Source organism: Phoca vitulina, unplaced genomic scaffold (genome assembly GCF_004348235.1).
Source record: "Phoca vitulina isolate PV1807 unplaced genomic scaffold, GSC_HSeal_1.0 scaffold8, whole genome shotgun sequence".
In the NCBI taxonomy this organism is placed as follows: domain Eukaryota; kingdom Metazoa; phylum Chordata; class Mammalia; order Carnivora; family Phocidae; genus Phoca; species Phoca vitulina.
The window spans coordinates 32,020,898-32,036,355 of record NW_022589711.1 but is presented as its reverse complement, the minus strand read 5'-3'; the positions used below and the strand labels follow the sequence as shown (position 1 = coordinate 32,036,355).

Here is a 15,458-nt window from a genome sequence, read left to right as displayed (position 1 = left end):
GGAGGGGGTTACGGCCAGCTTGAATCCAATTCCTCTATTCCTGGATCAGAATGATTTAGGGACAGAGACAGAGAATGGTAGCACAGCCAGAACCCTCTCAGGGAATTGATGTGAGCTGGGTACACACTCCAGTGTGAGTCTATTTTAAGTTCTGCCCCAGCAACCCTGTCAGGACTATTACAAGAAAATAACCAGAAATATAATAGATGATTGGACAAAGGTTTTTATTACAGTCAAGAACTAGAAGCAGCTTAAATGTCCAATAATAGGGGGAAGATTAAAATAATATGGGAAAATAAAATATGATAAGTAAATGTACATTATTTGAAGTGACTTTAAAGGCGGGAATTGATATTTAAGGTTATGGGAAGTTCTTGTATGAAATTTATAATGCTAGTCAAGCTTTTACGGTGATCCCTTTTTACAAAGACTGGTAGAAAATACACTTTAAAATTAAAACTCACTGGTCTCACCACCCAGAGATAATTTTCAGTTTCACAGTTAAGTAGCCTATATTTTTCTAGGAGTCTGGAAATTATTTTCTAAAATTAAGATTTCTGATTGCTTATGCATCCAGCTACAACTTACCTTTTAAAACAGATGTTTTGTTTCCTGAACTAGTGACTTGAAACCAACTCACTTAAGATTCCCAAATGTGCCATGCTCATTCCCACAAGTTATTTTCCTTGCAGTCAGCATCTGTGATTTCAAGATCCACACAAGTACCACATCCTTCCTGAAACCTCAGCCAAATCCTAGTGATGTCACTCCTCACCTCCCTTTTCTATATCTTGTTTGTATCACTCATTAAACCTTTACATGTTTCTTCTGTGGCTAGTTTCAAAATCATGGAAGAGTTTTCAAATTTCAGGGTAGGTGGAAGGAGGGAGGAAGGTGGAAGGGAGCAGAAAGAGAATTGAAGATAGAAAAAACATGGACTATTCTACTTTAAAGATGGTGGAGAGGTTGTAGTGTTCCATGTTTCATTGTTTGCATATAACACTTAGTGCTCCATTCAATACATGCCCTCTTTAATACCCATCACCAGGATGTAATGTATGGTAATTAACATAACATAATAAAATTAAATTAAAAAAAAAACACACTTTGTAGGTCCCAAATAGTTGCAATAAATTATTCTTAAAACAAGTTTGAATAAGTTCCCTATATATGTGAGTAAATTACGGTAAACATAAATGACTTTTAATGTTCAAATGGTAAAATAATATATTTAATGCTTTTATTCCTACAAATAATTTGCTTTCATTTCTATTTCTATTTTTGTTGCATAATATCAATTGCATTAGATTGGAAATTTGATGGAACCCTTTCTTGAAGTTTTAACTTTTCCCTGTAGGACATAAGGAAATATTATTTGAAGACAGTGATGGAATTTGGGGGGTTCAGGATGTGTTTCCAAGGAAACCTCAAGTTCATCTCTCCCTTCTGAAGCATTTAATTGCCAAAAATATCTAATTTAAAACTCTGTTTTGGCTTCTACAATAATGGAATTGTGATGACTCTTTTCCTTCTTTCTTTTGTTTTTCTTTTGTTATGATATACAGACAAAAAATATTTGAATCCAATAAAGTTCCATGAATTAGGGAAAAAAAAAAAAAAGATGGTGGAGAAGAAAGACTACATTGGTAACCAAAATGCTATGTGATCCTTGATTAGGTCTTCTATCAAAAAATCGCTATGGGGCTTCTCCAACTGATGTGCATATGAATCACTGGATTCTTGTCAAAATACAGTGATGCCTAAACTTCTGGTTTATGGATCAAACATTAAGAAGTAATCACCTACAGGGCATTTTGAGAATTACTGGAAAACACTGGCTGTATTAGATAATACATCAATGTTTCATTGCTTCAGTGTGATAAGGGTAAATGATTATATGAGATAATTTCATTTGTAGGAGATATGTACTAAAGTGCTTGGGGTAAAATGTCATGTTTGTATCTTACTTTCAAATGGTTCAGCAACAAAATTATACATAAATATGTATATGATAAATAAAGGAAATTGGATGAAATAACAATTGATGAATTTTGGTGAAAGGCATTCACTGTACTTCACCTTTTTTTCTGATTTTCAAAATCTTCAAAATAAAAAACTATGAAATGATTAGTAAAAATAATACATAGCCCTAAGCTATACCCCACAGAAATTGAGTCAATCCATCTGGAGCGAGGCCCAGGAGTTTATAATTTAACAAATGCTCCAGAAAGTTCCATTACAAGTTGTGCACAGACCACATTGAGAATAATGTCTAAGCTGTTAGTGGGGAGCACTGTTGCTTGATGATTCACATCCTTGATATGGCGAAGGTCTCCAGGTTTGAAATATTATCATAAACTCTGAGAGCTGAGTTCAGTTTGTCTAGCAGCCTTTGCCATTCCCCTCATTTCATAATGGCACCATTCTTGCCTTAGGAATCTTCCTTCCAGTTCACAATATGGAGAGAGACAGACAGAGAGAACACCTGCACATCCCTTACCTTTCAAAGGTGGGCACTTGTATTCGTTTTCTATGCTGCATAACAAATTACCACAAATGTAACAGCTTAAAACAACACACATTATCTCAGTCTCTGTAGGTCAGGAGTCCAGGCACAGCTGAAATGCACCTTGTGTTCAGGGTTTCACCAGAGGCTGCCATCAAGGTGAGCCAGAGCTACTAGCTCATCTGAGGCCAGGAGTCCTCTTCCAAGCTCACTAACTACTGGCACAATCTGCTTCTTTGCAGTTGTGGCACTGAGGACTTTAGCAACTAGAGGCCACCCTCCATTCCCTGGCACATGGCCCTCTCCACAACATGCCAGCTTGCTTCTTCAAAGCCAATAGGAGAGGGTCTCCACTATTTTAAGTCTCTGACCCTCTGTTAAAGGCTAACAGCCACCCAGAATCATCTCCCTTATAGTTAACTCAAAATCAACTGGTATGGGACCTTAAGGGCATCTGCAAAATCCTTTTACCTTCGTCATAGAATAAAATTGAATCAAGGCCTTGACTTACCCAATCATATTCACAAGCCTGGCCTATACTCCAGGGGAGGAAATTACACAGAGTGTGTATAGCAAGGAGCAAGAATCTGGGGCCATCTTACAGTGCTGCCTATTACAGCATCTGTGGGAACCAGCCTTTCTGATGGCCCTCCTGGTATTCAGACACTTGTGTGGTCCTCTCACACATTCTACCAGGGGTGACCTATATAAACCAATAGGATAAGCAGAAATGATATGTTACTTCTGAGATTAGGTTATAAAAGTCATAGTGGCTTCCATTTGGTTTCTCTCACTCTGATCACTCACTCTGGGGGAAGCTAGCCACCATGCTGTGTGAGCAGCCTTGTGGAGAGGTCCACGTGACAAGCAACTGAAGCCTCCCACCTACAACAATGTTGATGAGTTTGGAAGCAGTTTCTCCAGTGCCTTTAGAGGACTGCAGCCCTGGCCAATACCTTAACTGCAGCTCCATGAGAGACCCTGAGCCAGAACCATCCAACTAAGCAGCTTCCAGATTCCTGACCCTTAGAAATTCCTTGAGATGATAAATGATTGTTATTTTAAACTGCTGAGTTTGGGGATGATTTGTTATGCAGCAGTAGATAAATAATATAATGCCTGTCCTAGGCCTGACTAATCTAAAGTGAAAAATGCCTGTGTCTCCCTTCACTAACATGGGAAAAGCATACGCAGTAGTAGTTAAAGAGCCCACAAAGAGAAGAATAGAGATCAAAGGTAGGTTGGCTGGTGCAAGGGTAGAAGGGGTCTTTTTTTAGCCTCTGGGTTGAGTGTAGTGTGATTTAGTGCCATTCCTGCTATTCTAGTATCATGAGCCAATACATCCCCTTTTTTTTGCCCTTTATTTTTTTTAAGATTTATTTGAGAGAGAGCAGGGGAGGGGAGGGGCAGAGGGAGAGGGGAGAGAGAATCTCAAGCAGACTCCACACTGGACATGGAGCCCAACGTGGGGCTCTATCCCAGGACCCTGAGATCATGACCTGAGCTGGACCAAGAGTCAGATGCTTAACCAACTATGCTACTCAGTTGCCCCTTTTTTTGCCCTTTGAATTCAGTCTTCCAAAGTACATTTAGGTCTGCTGAAAACATTTTGACCCTCTCTCTGTCTCCAACAAGTGTAAATTTATAATTATATGCAATCAGTATATGCAAATCAGCCAAATTCAGTAATTTGTCTTTCTTTCCCCTCTTGATGGCTGTGATTAAGTTGATTTGAATTTGGTTTCTGTCACTTGCAACCAGGAGTTCTGACTCATAAAAGCCTTCTGTAAGATTGGTTTCATGCTTTACTCAGGTCATTACTTTTTAAATGACATCTTTCCCTCCAAGGTCATGTTGGCTGGTCCTGAATCACATGCTAGGCCATGTTTTTTAGGTTCCCTGGAAAATAAGTTCTATTTACTTGTGTTTCTAAGAAAGTTCCTATGGCATTTTTTTCCCAGGGAAGCCTTAGCATGCTGAGAATATAGCAATTTGACTAAATGATCTACATTTATTCCAGGGTAAATTTCCTCTGTAGTATATGGCATTTTTCTTCCTAACTTAGCTAATCAAACTCTCTGGGTACTGAGCTAACTATTCATGCTGAAGCAGCCCTAGCAGTCATTGTGAAAAGATACACAATAAACAAATCTCACACACAAATCAAGCAAAAATTCTGAGTTCTAAGATGCCATTTCTCCGTACTTGCTGTTCTCAGCACGAAAGAGTCTGTAGAGACCCCACACTTAACCCACAATTCTGCTTCCTCCCAATTCTGAATGACAGCAGTGAGTTTATACAAACTGGGATCTTTCTCAGTGAGTCTCCTAACCCATATGATAATCCTATTGTGATTCTCTTCACCCAACACTACTGCTAAAATGACAGATAATGCATTTTAAGCTTTATAATCATTAGACAAAATCATAAGTGCCTCTCCTAACTGCCCTTCCCCACATAATTCTAAATTTTATAATTTCCCAGAATAATACAGTATTTTAAAGTCTAAATCCACCCTCATCATCATTCTTTCTTACCAAATCAATTTAAGTTAGGCTGGTGACCATTCACAAAATTTGCCCCTGGAAAAAAGTGAAGTTACATAATCCTTTTAATGGTGTTCATCCTTTGGTTTAATACCAAAGGATGGTATTATGGGCCTGAGCATTCAGGGCCTGAACTAAAGGGAATTGTTATAAATAATAATCTGCATTGTGCCCCCCCTAAAGAATATTCTCACTCTACCACATCCATTAGTATCAGAGACTCTGAAATCAGACCACTTGGATTCAAAAACCGTCTTTTGCACTTAAAGCCATGTACCATTGGCCAAATTGCCCAACTTGTCTGTGTTTTACATCTGTAACATAGGGATAATAGTAATATCCATCTCAGAATCATTGTTGGAAGACCTTAATGATATTTGGAAAACACTTAACATACTGGCACACAGTAAATGGTAAATAGCCAGCACAGATCACATTGAAATCTGATTGTGTATCTCCCCACTTAGCATAGAAGGTACTTTAGCACCATTCAAAAGAGGCATCACCATCGTCATCTTGTGTAGCATTAGTACTCTTTTACATGCTGTGCAAATGAAATTAAAGTGATCCCAGAGTATTAATACCCCATACGACTAAAAGAATAAAACATAATCAATCCTCTTTGCAAGAAGATATTATCCCAACTGAAAATTATTTCTGTAACATTTTTGCAAATACAAAGTCTGGGACACAATAAAAAATAACCAGGCACTCAGAGACAAAATAACAATCAGACAGAAATAACTAAAAATAAAACTCACAAGCACTTCAGATGTTGGAGTTTTTAGATATACACTTTAAAATAACCATACTTATTTTGTTCAAGGAGACAAGATAGAGAATTTTGGCAGAAAACTAAAAACCACCATAAAGGACCACACAGAAACTACAAGAACTGGGAAATAACAACTGAAAAGAGCAACAATTTAATAGATCAATTTAACATCTGTGTAGGTAGTCAAAGAATTAGTAGCCTGGATTATTCATTGGTCACAAAGAACTATCTAGAATGAAGTAAAGAGAAACAAAAGAATGGAAACATTAGAAAGGTAAGAAACAGAGGATACAGTGAGAAGGCACAATATAAGTAGAACTTTGGAGGTAAAAAAGAGAATGTGGTAAAAAGAATTATTTCAAAACATAATGGATGAGAACTTTCCAAAACTGAAAGCCATTAATTTACAGATTCAAGAAGCCCAACAAACCCTAAACAGAAAACGACCATGTACCTCACGATGAAATGTTAAAAACCAAAGAAAATCTTAAAGTAGTCAGAAGTAACAACAACAACAAAAGCATATTGTCTCCAAGATAACAATTAGGCAGACAACTAACATTTAAACAGAGTTAAGAGAAGTCAGAAGGGATTAATACCTTCAAAGTGCTGAAAGAAAATAACTCCCAACCAAGAATTACAAGTTTAGCAAAAATATATTTCAAGAAAAATAAAGTGAAATAATTTTAAGACACGAATAGAATTTGCAACCAGTAGATCTGCACTAAAAGAAATACTAAAAGCACGTTTCACAGGCAGAAGGAAAATGATACCAGGTGGAAGCTAAGATTCAGGAAGGAATGATGAACAATGTAAAGGGGAATATGGGACAAACTTAAGTAAGTGGACTGTTGATGATAATGTTCAAAATACAGACAAAATTAAAGGACATAATAATAATGCCTTGAAAGTTTAGAGGGGAATAATGGAGTTGAAGTATCTAAAAGGAATCTAAGGTCCTTGCATTGCCCATGAAGAAAATAAAGTAACAATTAATATAAGGCTTTAAGAACCAAAAAAAAACGTACGTCATAATCTTGTGGTTAACCAGTAAAAGAACTGCAAAAGAATGTGTAAGTTCCAAGATAGCATAGGAAAAAATAAATAAATAAATGTGAAATAAAGGCCAGAAAGAAGGACATTTGGAGGAAAAAAAAAAAAAAAAACATCAAATAGAAGAGACGAATAGAAAGCACTGGATAAGCCAGACACAGAACAATTCACACTACACAACTCCAATTGTCTGAAATTCTAACAGAGGCGAAGAATTCTAAACAGGCAAAAACTAAACTATAAAGTTTAAGGATACACACTTAAGTAGTTCAACGAAAGAAAAGTAGGGAAAGGATGATCATAAAAGTTCAGAAGAGATTTCCTTTGAGGGAAAGAGAGATGGTGGTGATTTGGAGGGGACATGAAGGGTTAGGAATATTCTATTGCTTGGCTAACTGATGGGCTTTTGTGCTGATTCACTTACCTATATGTATTTTGTCCCCTTCTCTGTATTTATGGTATTTCCACACAAAAAAATAATAAAAGTATAAGGGAAATCTAAATGTGCTGAGATCATATAATCCTCAGAAATATATAGTTAAATAAAGCACTGAACAGCAGAAATAGTATGCTCTTGCTAGTAGTAAAAAAGCTTATATACTTGTATACATGCTTGTATTCACACAGATCATTTTTTAAGACATACATAATAAATTTAATCTGGCCCCTGCCTCTAAGAGGGGAGACTAGGACTCTGGTGTTTATGGAAAGAAGGGACTAATTTTCATCCAAATGCTTTTACTGTGAAAATAACTCTTGAATTATTATTTTTTTAATAAAAAGAAATTTCACCAACCTATAAGTCAATTTTGAAAAAATAGGGTTACTATTGGATGAAATCATTATTTTTAAATTAACAACTGCATTTTGAAATCTTAATTTAAACTTGGCATGTATAACTAAGAATTTTAAATCATTGCTAAATTTGTTCAAAAGATGGATCAAATTTTCATAACCTAGAAGGGAAGAAAAGTGGCTTTTATTTTAAACAGACACCCATGAATTGATTGCCTTTCCATTTCCCTCACACAAATGCAGTAGAGATAGGTATGGATAATTCATTTTCATTTCAACTTATTTCTAGAATATTGGTAGAAGCCTTCATCTGCATTACAATGGAGTGCTACTAAAAATAGGAAGCAAACTTAGGGTAAACTGAATGGCTGAATTTAAATATCTGCCATAAATCATAAAATTGTACTGTAAACTCTTAGTCATATAAAGAGTGAATCATTATCCAATAACATGGATAATCTGAGTTACCAGAGTGATTAGAACTAAATGCAGAATACGTTTAGGAATTCAGCAATAAATAAAAGGATAACATCCATTGTTGAAAAGGTGTGAATAAATGAGCCATCTGGGACTTTGGGGTTAATACAGCAACTTCAACACATGCTTTTAATTTTGTTTCTTACCTCAAGTCAATAAAAATTTAGAAAATGTTTTCCTTAAAAAGAGAAAGATACAAATCAGAAAAGGGCGGGGGAGACAGTAAAATTTTGGAAGCTAGAGAAATATGGGCAAGTACGAACTGACTTGGTAGATCTAAGAAAACTAATCTCTAGCTAGTACTGGGGAAATGTGAAAGCCAACCAATTTATACTACAGAGTGCCCAGTAAGCACAGGAACTGGCTTTGGAACTGGTGGTGAAAGGAAGAGTAAGAAAAGAAAAGCTTCTGAAAGCTATTTCTTATAGCCATGCAATGTGGATGGTCTGGACCCTCTCTGACATAGACTACATATTTGTGCCCCCACCATTTCACATGCTGAAACCCTACTACCCAGTGTAATGGTATTGGGTAATGGGGCCCTCATGATGGCATTAGTGCCTTTATAAGAAAAAAAAAAGCATACTTCTCCCTTTCTACTCTCCCCCATATGGGGATACAACAAGAAAATGGCCATCTGCAAACTAGGCACTCTCACCAGGCACTGGATCTGCCAGGTCTTTATCTTGGATTTCCCAGCCTCCAGGACTATGAGAACTGTTTTTTTGTTTAGATCACCCAGTCTATGGCAATTTGTCATAGTAGCCTAAGCAGACTAAGACACCCTTCCAACAAATGGGTTATCTAAACTGATGACACCATGCACATATTAAGAGGTAGAAAAAATTGTATTACATAAGGAGACTTTCTGAGCAGAACAGGACAGAACCCAGCATGGTCTAGAATTGGCTTGAATGTCTTGAGAGTGAGAACAAGTGGCTCTGGTTGTTATCATGGTGAGGGGGTAGAACCACAAGAAGAATTCATTCCCAGAATTGTTTGAACTTCCCTCCAGTGCCAAAGGAAGGAATGCCCTGTCTTTCTTATCAGGTTGCCTAAATAGATCAAAGTGGGGAAGGAGTAAATTGGGGCTTGAAAGCTCTCAGCAAAGATTTTTAAAAATGGAGACAGACTCTCTTATACTATTTAAGAAGTTAAACCTTGCAGATTCCCTCCTCTACTCCATTTTGCTGAGCAATACCCCCTCCCACTCTGAGAAAAATCTGGACGCTTGTTCTCTGGAGAAACTAAAAGCAAGATGTCTGGACTGATGATTTTGGCACACATCAGAATTAGGGTAAAAGACAGGATTGAGGGATCAAAAGTATACCTAATGCTGAATAAAAGATCTTCCCCTACCGCCAATCTCGATCACTCTCCAGTGAACTCAGTTGATAAGCACGGCCCATATTTTAAGCTCTCAGAACTTCTAAAGAACTTTTTAGGTCCTTCAAACTTCATATTAAGCAGATGCTTAGATATTATCAGATATCTAAGGAAAGCTCCTACCATGGAAGATAGAAATTAAAAATTTTTAAAAATACTAATTTCCACCACAAAAAAAGGCATCTTAGAGTAGCTAAAAAATGCAGGGGTTAGAGGAGAGGGAAATCAACATGACCAAATGAAATAAAATTATCATCATCCTCAGAGGAATAAGAAAATGCTGCATCCATGAAAGAAGAGCAGGATGCCATAAAAAAAATTAAAAAACAGGAAAGAGCTTGGAATTGGGAACATAACAAGTGCAGTCATTTAGAGGGTTAGAAGATGAAGTCAGGGAAGTCTCCTAGAAAGTGGAGTGAAAAGACAAAGAGGCAGAAAATAGGAGAAAAGGAGATAAGAAAGTGGGATGTCAATTCCAGAAAATCTAAGGAAAAAAAGAAGAAACAGAGCATAAAACCAAATTGTTCAAGAAAATTCCCCCAGAAAAATACGATGGGAACTGCTATTACTGGAAAAAAGTTTACTGAATAGAAGTAGTAGATGAAAATAGCTACACAAAGACATCTGAAATTGCAGATCACCAGTGAAAAGAAGATTCTACCAACTTCCAGAAAGAAAAAGCAGGGGCACCTGGGTGGCTCAGCTGTTAAACATCTGCCTTCAGCTCAGGTCATGATCCCAGGGTCCTGGGATTGAGTCCTGCATCGGGCTCCCTGCTTGGTGGGAAGTCTGATTCTCCCTCTCCACTCCCCCTGCTTGTGTTCCCTCTGTCGCTGTGTCCCTCTCTGTCAAATAAATAAATAAAATCTTAAAAAAAAAAAAAAAAGATCAGAAAGGATCAGGGATCACAATGGCTTCAGACTTTGCAGCAGCATCACTGCAAGCAAAAGGAAAATGGAGTAATATCCAGAAACTTAAAGGAAAATGACTTGTAACCTACACGTATTCAACTCATAAGCCTTGTGAGGGTAGAATGACATTTTCAGACACCCATGGTCTCAAAAAAAAAAAAAAAATCACTACCCATCCTCTTTCTCAAGAAGCTGCTGGAAATGTGCTCCACCAAAATAAAAGTATAAACCAAGAAAAACAAAGACATGGTACAGGCAATAGGAGTTCCAAATGGGAGAGGGATGAAGGGATTCCTAGGAGGACAGTGAACAGACATCCTGAGATGCTAGCTGGAAACTAGACCAGATTGGAGCAAAGCGAGTCTAGACAGGAATGCTGTAGGATGTATGACCATGACCCCCACTGCTTTGGTTTAGTCTTAAAAAAAAAAAAGAACAAAACAACAATAACAAAAAACACCTAGAGGAATGCCCTGGAGAGTCTGGCCCAGACAGAATGTGGTGATCTTGACAATGTGCTGATACATGTCCTGCTCTTTCCTCCAGGTTTTGCAGCCTAAAATGGATGTGAACATTTATTTCACCTCACCAAAGTTTTCTTTTTCCATTTAGTTCTGAGAGCTGGAACAAGGCCATGGTGAGCTCTGAAGCAAGAAACCCAGGGCAGTTCACTTCGCTTCCACTGATCATGTTTAGTACCCGTTTTACACCACAATTCTTCCAAATTCATAGACTGTAGTAAGCCTCAGATTTCCTAGAACTCATGCATGACCTCCCCCACTGAATACTCCAGAAGGTCCTTTTGTAAACTCCCAGGAAGCAGAAGCCTAAGACCCAGAGACTATTGAGTTTACCCTGTCCTGGAATCGCTCACAAAACTAGCTCTGTATTTGCCACCCTGTGGGAGGGGAGGCATGGAGAAGGAATGTTAAAAAGCAGCAAACAAAGGAGGGTTTTAAGGGCCATTTCATAACTAGGGTGGAGGATTTAAAGGTTTTTTAACTTGTTGGGGTTTTTCTAATTAAAAATTTACACCGTGCACATAACTTCACATGCAGAAAATAAGGGAAAAAGAAGTAAGCCAACTCATAGAGTAACAGTTTGGACTGTAAATCGAAACAGATTTCCTGGGTGACTTTCTGGCAATGATTAACAAAAAATCTTAAAATTGGGCATGCTTTTTGACCCAATTCTACCTCTATAAAATATTCTATGAAAAGTTGGACAATGCCCAAAGTACACAGAAAGGCTTTGCTAAATCAGAAACTAACAGTTAAAATTAGGAACCAAAAACACCCACTCTTGCAGAATCGATTAAAATAACTGGGATATTCATGCCATTGACCATTTTGCAGTCATTAGATAAGGTACATTTGCTGACATGGGTGAAGTTCACATTACACTGTAATTTACTTTAAAATACTTAAGCATGGACCATGTGCTGTGTGTATGCACTGATTTAATTTACTTCCCAGGGGTGATTAGTTAATATTTGAAGAACCCTGTTCAGTGCATGCACTCTAGGCGAGTGCTATAGAAGCAGCAATGGTAAACACTTTAATGATAACTAGCTCAAGCAGCATTGGAAGATCTGCTAACTAGGATTAGAGATGCTCAAAATAGGTTTTCATTGGTGAAAACTACCAACACATCTGCTCTTGCATTAACAGGAGTATAATAGAAGCCTAGACCTATAAGAGCCGTTAGCACTAAAATACATCAGTGTCTGCCTCTAAGTCAACTTGTCATGCAAGGAACTTTGAGAACCTATGAGACAAGTGCTGTAGTACTTCCCCAAGCTTGCATGAACAGGTTTTATGATTCCTAATGGTCACTTACTAAGTGTAATATTTTGGGTACTTCTGAGAGGCAGATGCCAAGATAGGATTATTGCAGATTTACTAGGGGAACATACCCAGGATGGAAAAGGAGAAGAGGGCCGAACAAGGCAGGGAGAACCTTGAGGCGATGAGGAAGGTTTGACATTTCCGAAGGAGCCAGGGAAGGAAGGAAGATTGGGTGGGAAGGGTTTCAGATTACAACGGGGTTCCAAGAAAATTTTAGCCGATCTGATAGGGAGTTCTTATGCTAAAGCCACCCATCAATGGAGTCCCTCATGTTGCAGCCAAGGACCTGCATTAATACCCCCAAGCATGCTCAGTGATTGGCTGGGAGCAGACGTGGGAAGCGTGATGTTGGTGTAAATGAGGCCATATGTCCAGAGGCACAGCAGCTGGTATGGCCAGTCAGTTATGCTCCCCACAGTAGGAATCGTGAGTATTTTCATGGCTGCCACAGTGTGTGTTCCGACTGCAAACCACCTAGAAGAGAATTTGAGCACCCTCACTGATAATCTAATCATCAGAAACAGAGAACTAGGAAAGAAAATCTGATGGTTGTAAAATGGCCAAATTTGCTGAAATCTATTCTTAACAATATAGTTAAGTGTGTGGGGGATGGGGGGACGGGTTGTTCAGTGTGAATATAGCATGGCCCCATTCTTTGTTTTAAAGTCAATTACATTCTATGGTAGGATTTTTTTTTTTTTTTTTTTAAGTATTTTACTAGCTACCACTATAATTCCTTTAGGGACTTTGTCACCTTTCCAATCAGGGCCCCTGAGCAATTCCAGAAATCTTAGGACATGCACTAAATTTCCCACATAACTTGGGGAGTGGTGAGGAGTACAAGCTGATCTGAGGTAGTCTGAGAGTCACCACAACTGACACCTTCGTGAAAAATATACACACAAAATATATGTGGGTAGAAAATATTTGAGAGCATGAATAAAATGTTACTATTGTCTCTTTACAGGATAAAGTTATGGTGTTTTAATCTGTATTTTCTAATTTTTCTACAATGAACGTGAATTGGTATAATATAAAGCAAAAGATGTTGGAAAAAATAATTTTAGTAATTGCTTATTTTCAGGAATGACTGAACATTAGCTAAGTCAATGTTTTCAGCACAGTCTCCAATATAATTGGTCAATTATTAAAAAACAAAACAAAATAAAACAAAAAAAAACCCCTCCATAGAACAGGTCAATTTACCCTATAACCCATGGATGCATTTTGCAGCTAATTCATCCTGGAAGGCATATCTAGTAGGCCATGTTAGTCAAAGTAGATCTTTTAGTTAAGTTTTTTTTTTTCTCGGTCTGTTGATAACTGGCTATACCCTCTCTGAAAAGCCTTGACTAGACCCTTCTCTGCTTTGCTTTGTTATGAGGTCTTAAGAAAAAGATTGCTCCAATAAGGTCTGAATTCAAAACTGACTGTAGTTAAAGCTACCACTTTTCTCAAGAAGCAGTCTCCTTGGGGCACAGGCTACCTCGCCCTCTCAAGGACAGGACGACAGGATTCTATTGGCAAGCTTATGTACTATCATGTAAAACTACTAAAGTATCTACCTTAACGACTGAGACATGAAGATATTTTCTTCTTCCCTCCCTACTACTCATACTTCCTTTTGCCAGCTTAATTTATAAAACCTATAGATCCATCTTTAATCATCAGAAGCTAGCACTTTAGACCCCTACTAGAGGGTAATGAAGAACAGTTGTACACGTTAAAAAATATACCTGGCAGAAAGAATGTCACAGATTCTAACTTCATGCCATATATATCCACTCCTACAGGCTTAAGTTCTATCTTTGGATGAAGCTAGATCACTGGAAGATGATGTGTGTTACCACTGGCCACAGTGTCTTCCTATTTAAAAAAAAAAAAAATCCTCCTCTTCTTCCAGGAAGGCACTGCCCTATCCAGGATACATGATTTGGTGGGAGGAATGAGGGCCAGATTTCAATCTTCATTCATCACATGAGCTAGGTGTCCCAGTACACTACGCAGTCTAAGTAACTGTCCAGGGTAGCCATGCTTTATATACTTAGCAGACCCTATTTTAGTCCCATGAGGAAATCCTGTCACCACCTTATGCTTCAACTCCAAACTTTTATGCTCTTCAAGTCCCTCCAGCCGTATTTGTTGAGGGTCCTATGTAGACCCATGTTTCCCAGCTTTTTGGGTTTCATAGACCAGTTAAAATTAAAAAAAAAAAAAAAAAGTTTTTCTTGGGAACTGACAAAGTTGCCAAGTTTTATTTGAAAAAAAAATAAAACAAAACATATAATTTACTGAGCATAGTAATTTTAAAATAAAGGGCAATATTTCTCAAGAAATAAAGGCTGTCTACTTAGACCCACATATTTACTTTGATAAAGTAAAGCTTACTTACGTGGTCATCACCTGCCTCTCCGGTCCGTACTGTCTCCTCCAGGCACGCATGGCTTTCTGCGGGTTCTCCAACCCACCCAGCCACTTCTCCTTCTGTTCCCTCAACTGAACTGGTGCCTACTCATCTTTCAGGTCTCAGCTGGGGAGTCAGGGAAGAATTTAAGCAAACTTAGGAATTTAGGAATCGCTACTGTTTCATTAATTGATTTAAAAGTATAATTGGTTGGGGTGCCTGGGTGGCTCAGTTGGTTAAACGACTGCCTTCAGCTCAGGTCATGATTCCAGGGTCCCGGGATCGAGCGCCACATTGGGCTCCCTGCTCAGCGGGAAGCCGGCTTCTCCCTCTCCCACTTCCCCTGCTTGTGTTCCCTCTCTCACTGTCTCTCTCTGTCAAATAAATAAATGAAATCTTTAAAAAGTATAATTGGTTATATATCCATAGGTTTAATATTTATCACACTTATAGACTGAACTTCAGGAGAAGAGCACACATACCTACATAGCTTTGTCTCCAACACCTGACACAGATCTGACTACATAATAGCTGCTTAAATATTTATTGAATGGATTAAACCAGTGTCCCTTACATAATGTACTCTATTAGAGATGTGAGTTTTGAACCAGAAGAACTTGATCCCTTTTTTTAATATTAAACATTATATAATTTGTTTTTTGCCTTTTCCTGCTTCCAAGAATCTTAGACATAGGCTTATATTCCATAATAGCAACTATGTTGACCCTTATGGTTAGAATATTTACTCTGTTTCCTCT

At 38.0% G+C, this 15,458-nt stretch overlaps 1 protein-coding gene across 1 annotated transcript in view; it reads right to left on the bottom strand.

Annotated features, from left to right (window-relative positions):
* Positions 1-15,458, bottom strand: part of HHLA2 (HERV-H LTR-associating 2) — a 126,036-nt gene that overhangs the window by 30,478 nt on the left and 80,100 nt on the right. The gene's annotated exons all lie outside the window — the stretch shown is intronic.